The sequence below is a fragment of the Ammospiza caudacuta genome, chromosome 7 (assembly GCF_027887145.1).
Source record: "Ammospiza caudacuta isolate bAmmCau1 chromosome 7, bAmmCau1.pri, whole genome shotgun sequence".
NCBI lineage: Eukaryota > Metazoa > Chordata > Aves > Passeriformes > Passerellidae > Ammospiza > Ammospiza caudacuta.
The window spans coordinates 1,470,900-1,485,124 of NC_080599.1; the positions used below are offsets into that span (position 1 = coordinate 1,470,900).

Sequence of the window (14,225 nt, forward strand, 5' to 3'; positions counted from 1 at the left end):
CAGGGCGCAGCATCTGTCATAATTCCAGCCAATCAGAAGAGGCGCTAAACAATTTTCAGCCAACCAGAGCCTTTCTCGCCGATGACTCACCGGTTGCCAGGCGGGCCCTCAGAGCCCTCAGAGCCCCGGAGCGGAATTTGGGGCCCGGGCCGGGGGGACGGATCCGCCCCGGGGGGGTCCCCGAGCCCCCTGCCCTGCCCTGGGGCCGATCGGGGGCTCCCCCACCCAGCAGCCGGGGCTGCGGGGCCGCGGGGCAGAGCGGTGGGAAAGGGGGTCCGGGCTGGCAGCGGAGGAAATGCGGGAGGAAGAGGAGGGAGAGGAGGAGCAGGAGCAGGAGCGGGAGAATCGCGGCGCTCGCAGCGCCCGCACGCCGAGCCTGCAGCACCCCCTGCCCCGGGAGCATCGCCCCCAGCCCCGAGCCGCAGGGGAGGGCGGAGGCCGAGCTCGCCCCGGCTCCAGCCAGGGGTCTCCGGGAGGGTTTTCTGGAGAGTGTTCGGAGCCAGCAGATCCCGGCCTCGAGCCCCGGGTATCTCCGGGCTCCCTAAGAGGAGCTTTTTCGGGGGGAGAGCAGCCGCGATCGCCCCTCGGAAGGGTCCCAGGTGTCCACGTGGGGATGGCCCGGTGCCGACGGGGCGGGACATTGGTTTTGGGGATCCCCGTGAGAGCTGGGGCTGTGGAACGGGGGACCCCTGGGGCGGGGAGAGGGGAAGGGGCGATACCGGAGCTGGGGGAGCCCCGGCAGCCCGGAGATGAGGCGGGGACGGGACCCCCTGACCCTGACAGGGGTGTCCTGGGTGACTTCATGATGCTTGTACCCCATCGGTTGTTTAGCCCAGAAATGAGTTCTGCACCTTTAAGGCTGGTTATTTTGTTTTGGCTCTAATTTTCTTTGGATTCATCTTCATCCCTTTAAAACAGAGAAAGTTGGGGTAAAAATCAATAAATTCATAAAAGGCATCAGAATCCTCACTTTTTACTTGTGTTTCAGGGCAATCTGGGATTCAGGGAAATAATTGGGAGAATTTGGGGGGTTTGGGGGTATTTGGTTTAGTTTTCTCCCTCTCTTGGAACTCAAAGAGACAAGAGGGTTCGATCTGTCAGCTCAATAGCACTGAATCTAATCATTCCCACCCCAAAATTCCTCGATTCCACAGCCCTTTGGTGTGGAATGGGGTTGGAAGGAGATTGGGCAAAGTGGGCTTCAAATCAGGAGGGTTGAAATGGGTATTAGGTGGGGCAGGATTGGTGGAATGGGATTTGGGAGGTGGGAAATGGGGGAAGTACAGCTTGGGAGGGGGGTCATGATGTCCAGGAGGGGCGGGATATGTTGGGGTTGGGACTGAGGAGTGGGCTGGGGTCTGGAATGAGACAGCCAAAGTTTGGGGATGATGAAGGGAGGGCAAGCCCTTTACTGAGTGAGTTTTTTATTAATCCACATTCCTGAAGAGATTTTGAGGTATCTCATGTTTCTGAGGCAGTTTTGGGGCACTCCCCAGCTCTTGGGGGTTTCCTGAGAGCAGCTCCATGGAGCCCCATTGCCAGGGGTGGTTGCCTTGGGCACGAGCTCAGAGCTGTAGCCAGAGTCCGTTGCCTCAGTGCTGGAAAGCAGAGAAATGATGAACGGCCCCAGACATCTCCAGTGTGTGTTTGGGGCAGGGAGAGTTCTGCATAGGTGGGGTGGTCACTGCCCCACCCCAGCCACTGCAGCCTCTGGTGCAGCCCCAAAGTGGCTGCCAAGCCCCTGGCACCCTGAAAACCCCACCAGGGAGAGGGACCAGAGCAGGTCAGGCTGTGACACGGGTGTGACACTGACACATCCCATGGCCCCGGAGCTCACAGTAGCTGAGATCCAAGACTGACTGTGGATCTCTCTCTCCCACTCTCTCTTCTCCTGACTTCGTCTTCTCAAAATCTGGATAACTTCAAGTTGGACAGGTTAGAATTTTCTCAGTGAGTGCTTTATGAAGTGATGTACTGTAATTCTGCATTGATTCACATGTCCCAAGTACCTTATTCTCTTTGCAACTAAGTCTGCAACTAAAAGTTTGTTCTCCACCCTCCTGAGCAGTTTGTTGTTTTCTCCCCTTGGCCATCTGCCCTGCAGGCTGTGCCCTGTGCGTGCTGCTCCTCTGCCCTGGCCAGCTGCACTCGCCCATCTCGCTGTGCCCCAGCATTTCTCACCCAGCGTTTCTGTGCCCTCCCTGGGCTCCCTGCACCCAGCGCTGCCGGCTCCTGGCACACGGAGCCAGGGCAGGAGCCCACCCTGCCAAGGGGCTCTGGAGCAGGGCAGGGGCTGCGATGGCTGCTGAGCTCAGCAGCTGCTCCTGGCATGGTTCCATGGAGACCGAACACAGCAACGCTGCTGAGCATTGTCCCTGCTGAGGGTCACACACTGCCGGGGCACATTCCCTGCCTGCAGGATTGCTGAGCATTGTCCCTGCTGAGGGTCACACACTGCCGGGGCACATTCCCTGCCTGCAGGATTGCTGAGCATTGTCCCTGCTGAGGGTCACACACTGCCGGGGCACATTCCCTGCCTGCAGGATTGCTGAGCATTGTCCCTGCTGAGGGTCACACACTGCTGGGGCACATTCCCTGCCTGCAGGATTGCTGAGCATTGTCCCTGCTGAGGGTCACACACTGCCGGGGCACATTCCCTGCCTGCAGGATTGCTGAGCATTGTCCCTGCTGAGGGTCTCACACAGCCGGGGCACATTCCCTGCCTGCAGGATTGCTGAGCATTGTCCCTGCTGAGGGTCACACACTGCCAGGGCACATTCCCTGCCTGCAGGATTGCTGAGCATTGTCCCTGCTGAGGGTCACACACTGCCGGGGCACATTCCCTGCCTGCAGGATTTGTGCCCAACCCAAGCACTGCACTGATGGCTCCAGCATTGCTTTCCAACCAAAACAGGGGAAAGCAAACTGTGTGCAGCTCATGGCATTTTAGAATGTCTAAAACTCACTAGGTCACCGATCTTAGAGATGAGATGCATTTGGAATTCATGGCATGGAGAAGTAGTGTAAGATGGAAAAGAGGAGCATAGAAATAAATAGAGGAAAACATTTCAGATGGTTTCTTTCCATTTTCATTTCACTTCTGGAAAGCTGTCTCTGTTTTCCAGGAATCTTCTCCATAGGTTTGTCTGCTCTTTTAAAGAACCTTTCCTGGAGAATGAGGTCGAGCTCCTGTCACAAGATGTGCCACCAACTGCAGCTTCTCTTGTCTTTCCGCACTGTTCCTGCAGCAGGACTCTTGCAGCAAAGCAAGACAAAGGTTAGGAGAACTTGACAGCTTGTCCTTTCTTTTCCTGGTGGACTGGGGAGCTGTACCATTGGTGAGGTTTTCATTGTGACAGTTCCAACCTTGGAAAACAGGAGGTGGTACCAGAACTTGTTGGGGAAGGCAACCCTGACTGAATTCAGAGAAAGAATCTCCAGAAGCTGCAGCCAGAAATGGAGAGTTGTGTGATAATCATTCACACATCTCCATAGACAACTGGAAAGGGATCTAGTACATGAAAATTGGTTGTCAGAGGCAGTTTCTTTCTGTTTTCAGTTTAGATGATTTCACATCTCTTGTGCTGATATAAATTAAGAACACAATCAGTTCATGATAAGCAGCAGAACAAGTTGCATCTCCCAGAGTAGAAGACTGAAAGAATCTGAAAAGGAGAAATGCAAGGAATAACTGTGTGAACTTTGTCTGTAAGAAGGGTAATTTTTTCTAAGAGTTTCTAATCCATTTCCTCTGCTTTTATCCTTCTTAATAAGGCCATTTCCATCCCAGACTCACCATGAAATAAGAAGCCTGACCTTGTGGAAATGCATGAAGAATGTCCTGTTCCTTTGCAGGGACAGTCAGGCTGAAACAGGAAGCAGTTTTGAAATAATTGTGTGATAGATCAGTAATGTGATGGTTGATGCCTCTCACAAAAGGCATATGTTATGGATATGTTAAGACAAGTTTTATAGATTTACAGGTTTGTTTTACCCCCCTTGTGTTGTTATCACAGGGTTACCTGGTAGTTGGGGTATTTGGGAGGGTTGGCTTGTTACTATGGCAACACCTGACCTCCAATCAAGATGTAAAGGAAGTGACCTCCACCACTGGACAGAGAAGAAAGAGTTGATTAACAAGATTTTGAGATGGGCTAAAGGGTTAAAAGGCGAAACATCCATTGTGTGGACAAGCACAAGGTGGGAAAAAATCCTTTGCTCTGGGTGCCATAATATTTTCTACATTCAGTCTTCTGTTGTATTTTTTTATAAGGTTTTAATAATCGTTTTAAATTTCTGGAAGTAAGTATAATTTCTCACAGATTGGGACTCGTCTGGGAAGTACACCTGGTGGTCTTAGGAGTTTTCAAAAGGGGCGCGCCCCACCACAGATTGGGCAGAGGCTATTGGACTCTCCCAGTTCCACCAATGGTTGCGGGTTGGAAGCCCAAAGAAACCAGGAGACTTTGGGATAAAGAAAAGAGGGGAAGGGGGGTGAGCACATCCACATAACTATTTTTGGCCAGATTGTGACTCCATAATTCCAGTGTATGAACGTGAGCTTCACATTAGTAATATACTGGATCTATCCTGGTCCCTTGACACATCAGGATATTGGATGGTAGAAAGGAAAAAGGAACAGCGGGACACATGGTGGGGAGGAAAGTGGAGATCCCATAGACAAGGACCCCATGGCTGGTGGGACATGTAGGATTGAAGGGTTTGTGGGGACTTGGGAACTGGGTTCACCCATTGGGGACCCGTGGCAGGATTCCCATCCAGCACACACCAAGGGAGCCGATGAGCTCCAAATGGCGCGGTGGCTCGTGCGGTGCTCAGAGCGGGGGCAGCCTCTGGGGCACAGCCGGCGCTGTAATTTCCAGGGCCAGCCGAAGCCAGGCTGGAAGCGGGGTGATTGCCAAGGGGTTTGCTGCAAGGAGTCACCCAGGAGCTGGTGCAACAGTTTGTGTGCTGCTGAGCCAAGGGGGTCGGGGCAGTCCGGCCAAGCCAAGTCATGTCAGGGCAGAGCCGCCAAACCGAGGGGGTCAGGCTGGGCCGGCTGCTGAGCCGAACCAAATCGGCACAGGTAGAGCTGCTGAGGCTGAGCCGAGTAAGGTCAGGAGCAGGAACTCCTGAACTGGGGCAGGCTGAGCCTCGAAATTGGGGTGGGGGAGCCACTGAAGCCAAACCAAGTTGGGTCAGATGTGGGATGGAAGTCTCTGACTCGAATCAGGGCGGGCAAAGCCACGAAAGCTGAGCCAGGTTGGCCTAGGGGACTGCAGCTGCTGAGGGGAATTGGGCCAGGGGCAGGCCACAGCTCAGCTGAGCCAGGCGGGACAGGGAGCAGAGTGCGACCGTGGGACAGATCATTGAACCGAGGAGGAGAGGAAGGGCAGGGACCAATCTGGTGATATGGAAGCCCCTGGATTGTAAGATTTTTTTTGTTTTTACTTGTCTAAAGAGAAGTACAGTTTTTTTGTTTTTTCTCTCTCTTCCCTTTTCTTCTCTTTCCTCTTTTCCTTGTTTCTTCTTTTCCTGCCCCCCTTTCCTTTTCCCTTCTGAGAGAGGCAGGTGCTGTCCAGAGGGCCTGTGGTTGGAAAGGTGGGCTCTGTTGGAAGAGGGCCTGTGATCGGCCAGTCAGGATGGGACTGTGGGCAAATAGGGAATCCCCAAGGGGAGGAGTAGAAATTGAAGAGGTACCAATAGGTATACTCCCAGATGGCCCACTGGGAAGGAAACTAGCCTGGTAGAAATATGACCCAAATACCAGAGATAAGGATGAGCTCAAAGTGATTCAGAATTGCATGGTAGAATTCATCAGAAGGGAAATTAGGAGCAATCATGTATACTGGGATATGGGTCAGACGAAGGGTGGATGTGTCAGGCATTAAACATCCATGTAAGAGCTAAGAAACAATTCAATCAGGAAGAGAATGACTATGCTGCATGCTGTGGGAGGGAGAGTTTACCCTCAAAGGTGAGCATGTTTAAGGTATCAGAAAATAAAGAATGGGACCCATTCGAACACTTACCCCCTCTACCTCCACTAGCCCCAGATGCACTTCCCCTACCCCCGATGGGCCTAGTCAAAACACCACAAACAGGGTGGCACAATGAGAGGAAAGCAGATCAGGGGATGTGAACCAAGCAGCAGGATTATATCCCCTGAGGGAAATACCCCTGTGTGGGGTGGTGGAAGGAATTAGATTTGTAACAGTGCCTCTCAGTTCTTCTGATGTGAGAATGTTCAAGAAACAATTGAAGGCATTACTAGAGGACCTCACTGGATTAGTGGAACAGTTAGACCAGTTTCTGGGGCCCAATATTTATACATGGGAAGAGATACAATCAATAATGACCATGCTATTCACACCAGAAGAAAGACAGATGATCTGGGCAACTGAGATATGGATATGGGAAAGGGAGCATATGTAAGGACCTCCAGGGGATCTGAAAATGCCCACAGTGCACCCCACCTGGGACCACAAGAGCACTGGGGGGAAGAAAGAATGGAGGAAGATAGAACACTGATTACAAGTGGTGTCAAAGAGGCAGCTTCATGTAATCAAAATGCCCGTAAGGCTTTCGATGAGCAGAAAAAAAGGGAAGAAACCCCAACAGAGTGGTTAGAAAGGTTGAGGAAAAATACGAGGCAATATTCAGGAGTTGACCCTGACAGATTTTACTAAAGGACAGATTTTACTGAAGGTAAATTTTGTCACTCATGCCTGGCCAGATATACAGAGAAAGTTAAAAAAGCTCGATTGTTGGCAAGAAAGGAGGGTAGAGGATCTTTTAAGAGAAGCACAGAAGGAGTATGTAAAGAGGGATGAAGAGAAAGCCAAGGCAAAAGCCAAGGTAATGGTAACTGCCATTAGGGAAGGAAACCAGCACATAAAGAACTACCCAGGTAAGGGAGGGGGATTCCAAGTGCGGGTAGATAGATGGAGGGGAGATTCAGCTCCCTGGGACTGGGCACAAAAAGGAGAGTTTGGGAAACAGGGGAACCTACAACCAGTTTGATTTTACTGTAAAGAGAGTGGGCATATCAGAAAGAATTGCCCCCAGAGGGAAAAGGAGCTGAGGGTCTATGAGACTGAGAAAAATCGAGAAACAGAAGACTTGGGGTGTCAGGGGCTGTACCTCCTGGGGACAGAATACCATCAGGAGCCCTTGAGAACTTTAAAAATAGATCCCCAGGAGGAAGAATTTGAATTCTTAGTAGACATGGGGGCTGAAAGATCTTGTCTTTGTAGAATCCCAAAGGGGTGCAAAAAGGGTCAAGATACTGTGCAAGTAGTAGGTGCTAAAGGAAGGTTCAAAGCCTCAGTTATAAAGCAAATAAAGTTTGAAGAAACAAATAAATAGTTATGGGGGATGTTCTATTAGTTCCAGAAGCAGTATGCAATCTATTAGGGTGAGATTTACAAGTTCAGCTAAGCATTTTAATACTCCCAGAGGAAGGAAAAATGGTAGTTAAACTTCTCGAATAAGGGAAGAGGATGAGGGCAAAATTCATGAGATGGTGTGGGCAAAACCAAAAAATTGAGGCAAATTGAACGTGAAACCTACAGTAATAAAATTAATTGATGACAGCTATCCAGTCTGTGTATGACAATACCCACTCTCCCTGGAAGGGAGATGAAGACTGCAGCCACTGATCCAGGATCTGCTTGAGGATGAGACCTTAGAACCATGTATGTCCCCCCATAATACACCCATATTACCAGTAAAGAAGTCAGATGGGACTTACAGGCTTGTTCAAGATTTGAGAGAAGTGAACAACAAAACAGTGAATCGGTACCCAGTAGTGCCTAACCCCTCTACACTACTGAGTAATATCCCCCCAGCACACCAGTGGTTTATTTTCATAGACCTAAAAGATGCTTTTTGGGCAGGTCTACTGGCAAAGAAAAGCAGGGCTATATTTGCTTTTGAATGGGAGGACCCTGATTCTGGGAGTAAGAAACAGTTTTGGTGGACTAGGTTACCCCAAGGGTTTTCCAAATCTCCAAACCTCTTTGGTCAAGCCCTAGGAGAAGTAACAAAATTCTTCTCCATCAAACCTGAGATAAAGCTCATCCAATATGTAAATTATTTCCTTTTCACAGGACAGGAAAAAAAAGAAGTTTGGGAATTCACCATAGTGTTGTTAAATTTTCTGAAGGACAAGGGACTTTCGGTATCAAAAGGGAAACTCAAATTTGTAGAGAGGGAAGTAAAATTCCCTAGGACATGTGATTTGTCAAGGGAGCTGGTGGCTGAACCCTGAGAGAATTACGGGGTTAGTCTCACTCCCACCAGCAAAAACAAAGAGAGAAGTCAGAAGGTTTCTAGGCTTGTTGGGATATTGTAGGCTATGGATTGAAGGATGCATGCAGGCCATACAGTTCTTGTATGAAAAGTTAGTGGAAGAAGAGATTAGGTGGAGAAAAGATGACGAACAAAAGTTTGAAGCTTTAAAGCAAAACATTGTCAGTTCACCAGCACTGAGTCATCCTGCCTTCTATCTGTTTGTGGATATGGAAAAAGGGGTAGCACATGGAGTATTAGCCCAGGACTGGGGAGGGTCCAGGAAACCAGTGGCCTATTTATCAAATTTACTAGACCCTGTCAGCCAGAGATGGCCAACCTGCATTCAGGCTGTGGCAGTTACTGCCATACTCGTAGCAGAAAGCAAAAAATTAACCTTTTGGGGGAAAATTGAAGATATATATCGCAAAATCAGTAAGGAGTATCCTGAGCCAAAAGGCTGAGAAATGGCTCACTGATTCCCGAAGGCTAAAGTATGAAGACATCTTAATAGAAAATGGTTTAGAGCTAATCATGAGTAACCAACTCAACTCTGCCCAGTTTTTGGATGGAGAAACAGATGAGAAACTAAAACATAATTGCCTAGAGGCTATAAACTATCAAACTAGAGTAAGAGATGACATAACAGATCAAACACTACAAGGTGGAAAATGATTGTACCTCGATGGATCTTCATGGGTAATAAAGGGGCACAGAGTATTGGGGTACGCTATAAGGCATGAAGGGTTAGAGGCCATAGAAAAGAGAAAGTTATACCTTCCAACTGGTCAACACAAGTGTGTGAGTTGTGTGCCCTAAAACAAAGTCTGGAAACATTAGCATGAAAAAGAGGAACAATATATACAGGACTCAAAATACACTTTTGGAATAGTGCATAAGTTTGGAAAAATTTTGGAAGAGAGGGGGCTATTAAATTCAAAAGGAAAGGGACTGATTCACGAAACTTTTGTCTTAGAAGAGTTAGAAACCTTACAATTGCCAGAAGAAGTAGCAGTGGTCTATGTTCAAGGGCATCAAAAAGAGGCGACTCAGGAGGCGTGAGGGAACAATTTAGCTGATTTTGAAGCTAAAAATGCAACTGAATCAGAGACAGATAAACTAATAATGGTATTAACACCCATAAAAGAAATGCAAAAAGTCCCCATATTCAGTGGGACAGAAGAGGAAGAACTCATTGAAATAGGAGTCAAGAAAGAAAACAAAGGGAAGTGGAGATGAGCAGGTGGGAGACAAATATTGAATAAACCCCTTGCCAGGAAAATGTTAGAAGGCATACGTGGAACAACACATTGGGGTACACAAGTACTAGGTGATCAATTTCTAAGGGATTTGGGCTGCATAGGAATTTTCAGAATAGCTAAGCAAGTAACTGAACGGTGTGTGATATGTCAAAAAGTGAATAAGAAAATCGTGAGGAAAACACCCAGGGGAGGGTGAGAACTAGCCTTAAGGCCCTTCCAAAACATCCAAGCTGACTTTACCGAGCTTCCCCAGGTACAATGGTGGAGGTTTTTGCCAGTGATAGTAGATCACGTGACTCATTGGGCAGAGGTGGTAGCCACTGTGAAAGCCAATGCCAGTGTTGTGAGTAAAACACTTCTAGAATCAATCATTCCCCAATATGGGAGGGCAAACAGGATTGATTCAGACCAGGAAACTCATTTCACATGGAAGATATTGCAGAAAGTTGTTCAGGCCCTGGGAATAAAATGGGAATTACACACTCCATGGCATCCACAGAGTTCTGGTTGGTAGAGAGGATGAATCAAATTCTTAAAAGAGCTCCAGTTAAGCTAATGATTGAAACCCAAATGTCATGGATAAAATGTCTCCCTATGGCCTTATTAAGAATTAGAACCCAATCCCAGTCAGATCTGGGGGTGTCACCCGCTGAAATGATGTTTGGGTTACCCTTCCTGACCTCACCCCAGAAGGTTGCCACCTATGAGGAAGGGGAAGCCAATGCTAAGAAATAACTGATGTCCATAGCACAAACCTTAGAAGGGCTAAGGCATAAAGGGACAATTCCTCAAACTCCCACCCTGGATTTCAGAATCCATAATATTAATCCTGGGAATTGGGTGATGAATAAGTCATGGGGAGATCAGCCTCTAACTCCTCAGTGGGAAGGTCCCTTTCAGGTACTGCTCACCACCGAATCGGCCGTGTGAACTGCAGAGCGGGGATGGACTCATGGCAACAGAGTCAAAGGCCCAGTACAAGAACCCAAAGAGTGGACTATAACACCCAAGCTGGGTGAAACAAGATTGACTCTCAAGCAGAGACTGAAAGATCAGCAGGAAAACACCAAGACAACCAAAAAGTAGAGTCAAGCTTCCACCAACCAGCTTGAGAACTGTCTTCCTGTTTTAGTGGTGAGAATTACCAGCATCTGTTGAGGAGAAGTACACAAAGGACTGTAAAAGGTAATGGGGCAGCATCCTTAAGAAGTAAGACAAGGAATAGAGGGCAAGATCGGGTTGGCCCCTTTGTTCACTACCAAGAAGGCTCCATAGCCCTGCTGTGGGTAGAAACCCCATAGGCATGGTAAGGTGGGGACAAAAGGCCATACCACACCTTTATCTTTGCTCAGTTGTCTTTTAATTCAACAGGGACTGGAGGGCAGGACTGAATTGGCCTCTATGCTCATCCCTAACACACACTGATTATGGGTAGCAGCCACATAGGCACAGTAGGTGGGAGTCAAAGCCATACTGGACCTCTCTGATGCCCTTTTGTCCATTCCAAATAGGTGTGTCTAAGGAAAATCTGAGATTTTTTCTGCTGTTCCCACTGTCCTTGCCCACATCAACAGATGCTGGTATGACTCATTCAAGAGACAGAGAAAGTTTTTTACTTAATTGTTCGAGAAAAATTACTTCTAGAAAAAGAAAAGGGGGGTTTGTTATAGATGAGTAATTCTATGGTTGACTCTCACAGTTAAGGAGTGAATATTAAATATACGTTAAGAGAAGTTTTCTAGATGTATAGTTATCTTTCTCCTCCCCCTTGCATTGTTATCACAGGATGGCCTCTGTAGTCGGGGCATTTGGGAGGGTTGGCTTGTTACTATGGCAGCACCTGACCTCCAATCAAGGTGTAAGACAGTGATCTCCACCCCTGGAAAGTGCAGAAGGAGTTGATTGACAAGACTTTGGGAGGGGCAAGAGGTATAAAAGACAGAACATCCATTTTGTAGATAAGCACATGGTGACGGAATCCTTTGCTCCCGCCACTGTGTTATTTTCTTTATTAAATCTTCTGTTGTATTTTGAAAAGATCTTAATATTTTAAATTTTTGAAAATGAAAATGGTTTCTCACATGAGGTTGGGAAATGTGAGGCAAGGTTGTCCACACTGGGTCAGCTCCAAGGTACAACTTCACTGACCTGGCCAGACCTCCTTAGGAGCACCCCTACATCAATATAAATCACTTAATGCTCCAATCAGCCCTTCTCCAAAGAGAACAGTAATAAAATACATTCTTTAAAATAGGATTACATATTACTTAAAAGCTCTTTGAAATATTTCTCCACAATTGTAAAAGGAAATCTGCCTGATGAACTGCATAAGAGCAGAGGGAAATCAAGGCAGAACCATGGTTTGTCAGGTTGATCCTAATGAGCCCTGTGGTGCATTTGGAGCTGAGATCTTGAACCTCAGGGCCTGAGAGGAGATTGCACAAACCTTTCCAAGAGTCAAAGTCAGAAGAAAACACAAAATTGTCTCAAAGCATGAATTTCACTGAGGTCCATTGCCAACACAGGCTCCTCATGGACTACTTGGAGGAGAGAATTGAAGGCCAGAATTGGAATAAACACCTCTCAGAGATTCAGAGTGCAAAGGAAAATTCGAAGTACCTTAAAAACCTTGAGTATCTGAAAGCATTAATGAGCCCAACTGAGTGTCAGTACAGAGCTCTCAGGGGACTCCTTAAAGCAGATAACTGGGGCCATGATTGCACAAATCTCTTGCAGTCTGTATCCAAAAGGAAACACTAAATACCTTAAAATAGCTGAAGTACCTTGAAGCATAAATGGCCCACTGTGTGTCATTACTAATAAAGACCCTCCAGGGACTAATTAAAGGAGATATTGGAGGCAGGGACCGCACAATCTTTTTCACAGAGTCTGTATCAAAAGGGAAACACCAAGTAGCTTTAATAACTGAAGTACCCTGAAGTATTAAGGAGCCCCACTGAGTGGTGTTATTGACAAAGCCTCTCCAGGGACTAATTCCAGCAGATAATTGGAGGCCATGATTGCACAAACCTCTCAGAGACTCCAAGGCAAAAGCCAAACCCAAAGTCCTTTGAAAAACCCGCAGTCCTTGCAGTGAGAATGAATAAGCCCCTAGGGCCATTCCTGAGCAAGGCTCCCAAAGGACTCCTTCCAGCAGATCCTTGAGGCCACTGGGATGTGGGCTAGGGGGGATGCTGAGGGCAGGACAAGGGGCTGACAGTGCCCAGCCTGGCTGGGGCTGTGCCAGGAGGCCCCAGTGCCTCAGGACAAGGTGTCTCCTCACAGCCCTTGGTGGCACAGACCCTGCTGTGCCCTAAGGCACCAAGACTTGGCTTCTCTTTGTCCCCACCTGTCATCACTGCCTCCAGTTCTCTGCTCTGCCTGGGGCCTGGGGACACTTTCTCAGTCGTGTCCCTCAGTGGGACCCATTAAAAGTCCAAGAAACATTGGAGTTGGATTCTGCCTTGGAGTTCTGGAGAGGTTTCTTCAGCTCCCTCTCAGAGACTGATGTTCAAGGCCTGAGCAAAAAGTCCCAGAGGCTCATTCAAGTCCTTGTGCTGTGTCTGTGCTGCAGAGCTGGGCTAGGCTCCTGGCACAGAGGCAGCTCCTGGTAACCAAGAAGAGCTTCAAAAGCACATTTCTCTTGATGAGCAGCTCTTCTCACAGCCCAGCAGGGCTGGGACACTGCCTGCAGCCAGCCCGGGCACAGCACAGAGGCACAGAGAGCTTCAATCAGTCAGGGCTGGGAAGGTGCTGAGAAGTGCCTGGGGCACAATCACTGCCAGCCCTTGGCACAGGAACCTCTGGCTGCAGGACAATGCAGCTGCAGCTCCTGGAGCCATCTCCTAAAGCTGGAACATCCCAATGCCTACAGACTCTGTGAGTACATTCTCTGATTGTCTCTTGTGCAGAGCAGCCAGGGGTGCCCAGGACTGTCCTGCAGACCAGGGTCCTGCAGCCGAGGGCACTGTGCTGGGGCAGGGACTCTGCTGCCTGCCAGGGACAGCTCTCAGCCAGCCCTGGCAGCTGCTCCCAGCACTGGGGGACAAGATCTGGGTGGGAGGAGACAGCTGGTAAGGCTTGGAAGTGTTCTCCTGATGTGGGGAGGATGCTGCATGGTTCAGGATTGCTCCATGCAAGGCAATTACCTGCAGAACATTTCCAAATATAGGGTGCACAGCAAGAAAGGGGCTGCATAAAAGGGGAAAATACTGCTTTTTTAATCTAATGACCTGGGCTGCTTTGATGGTAATTGCCCAAAGATATAAATCTGTTAGTTTGGGTGAAGATAATGAAGAAATTTCTCTCAGATGTGAATAAACCAATAAGTGACAGAAATCAGCACAAGGCCTCTCACAGGCAGAATCACTGTCACTTTTCCAGCCTCCTCAGGGTTGATCTGACATTCGTATCAGACCCTGCAGAGCCAGAGCTGCCCCTAGGCAGTGCCTGAGCTGGGAGGGGTCTGCAGGGCAGAGCTGAGCCCCAAGGGCTGGGCTGGGCTCTGGCAGCACTGGCAGTGCCCAGCCCGGGGCACAGGGAAGCAGCTGCTCGCAGGGACAGTTCCCAGCACCAGAGCCCTGGGAAAGCAGTGGGGGGAAAGTGCTTCCAGGCTGTGCTGGGATATTTAAAGTCCTCTTCAAGCACAACTTTTCCATGATTACTTTTTTT

At 48.6% G+C, this 14,225-nt stretch overlaps 1 pseudogene; it reads left to right on the forward strand.

Annotated features, from left to right (window-relative positions):
* LOC131560146 (zinc finger protein 420-like) overlaps positions 1-14,225 on the forward strand; it is a 255,280-nt pseudogene that overhangs the window by 219,637 nt on the left and 21,418 nt on the right.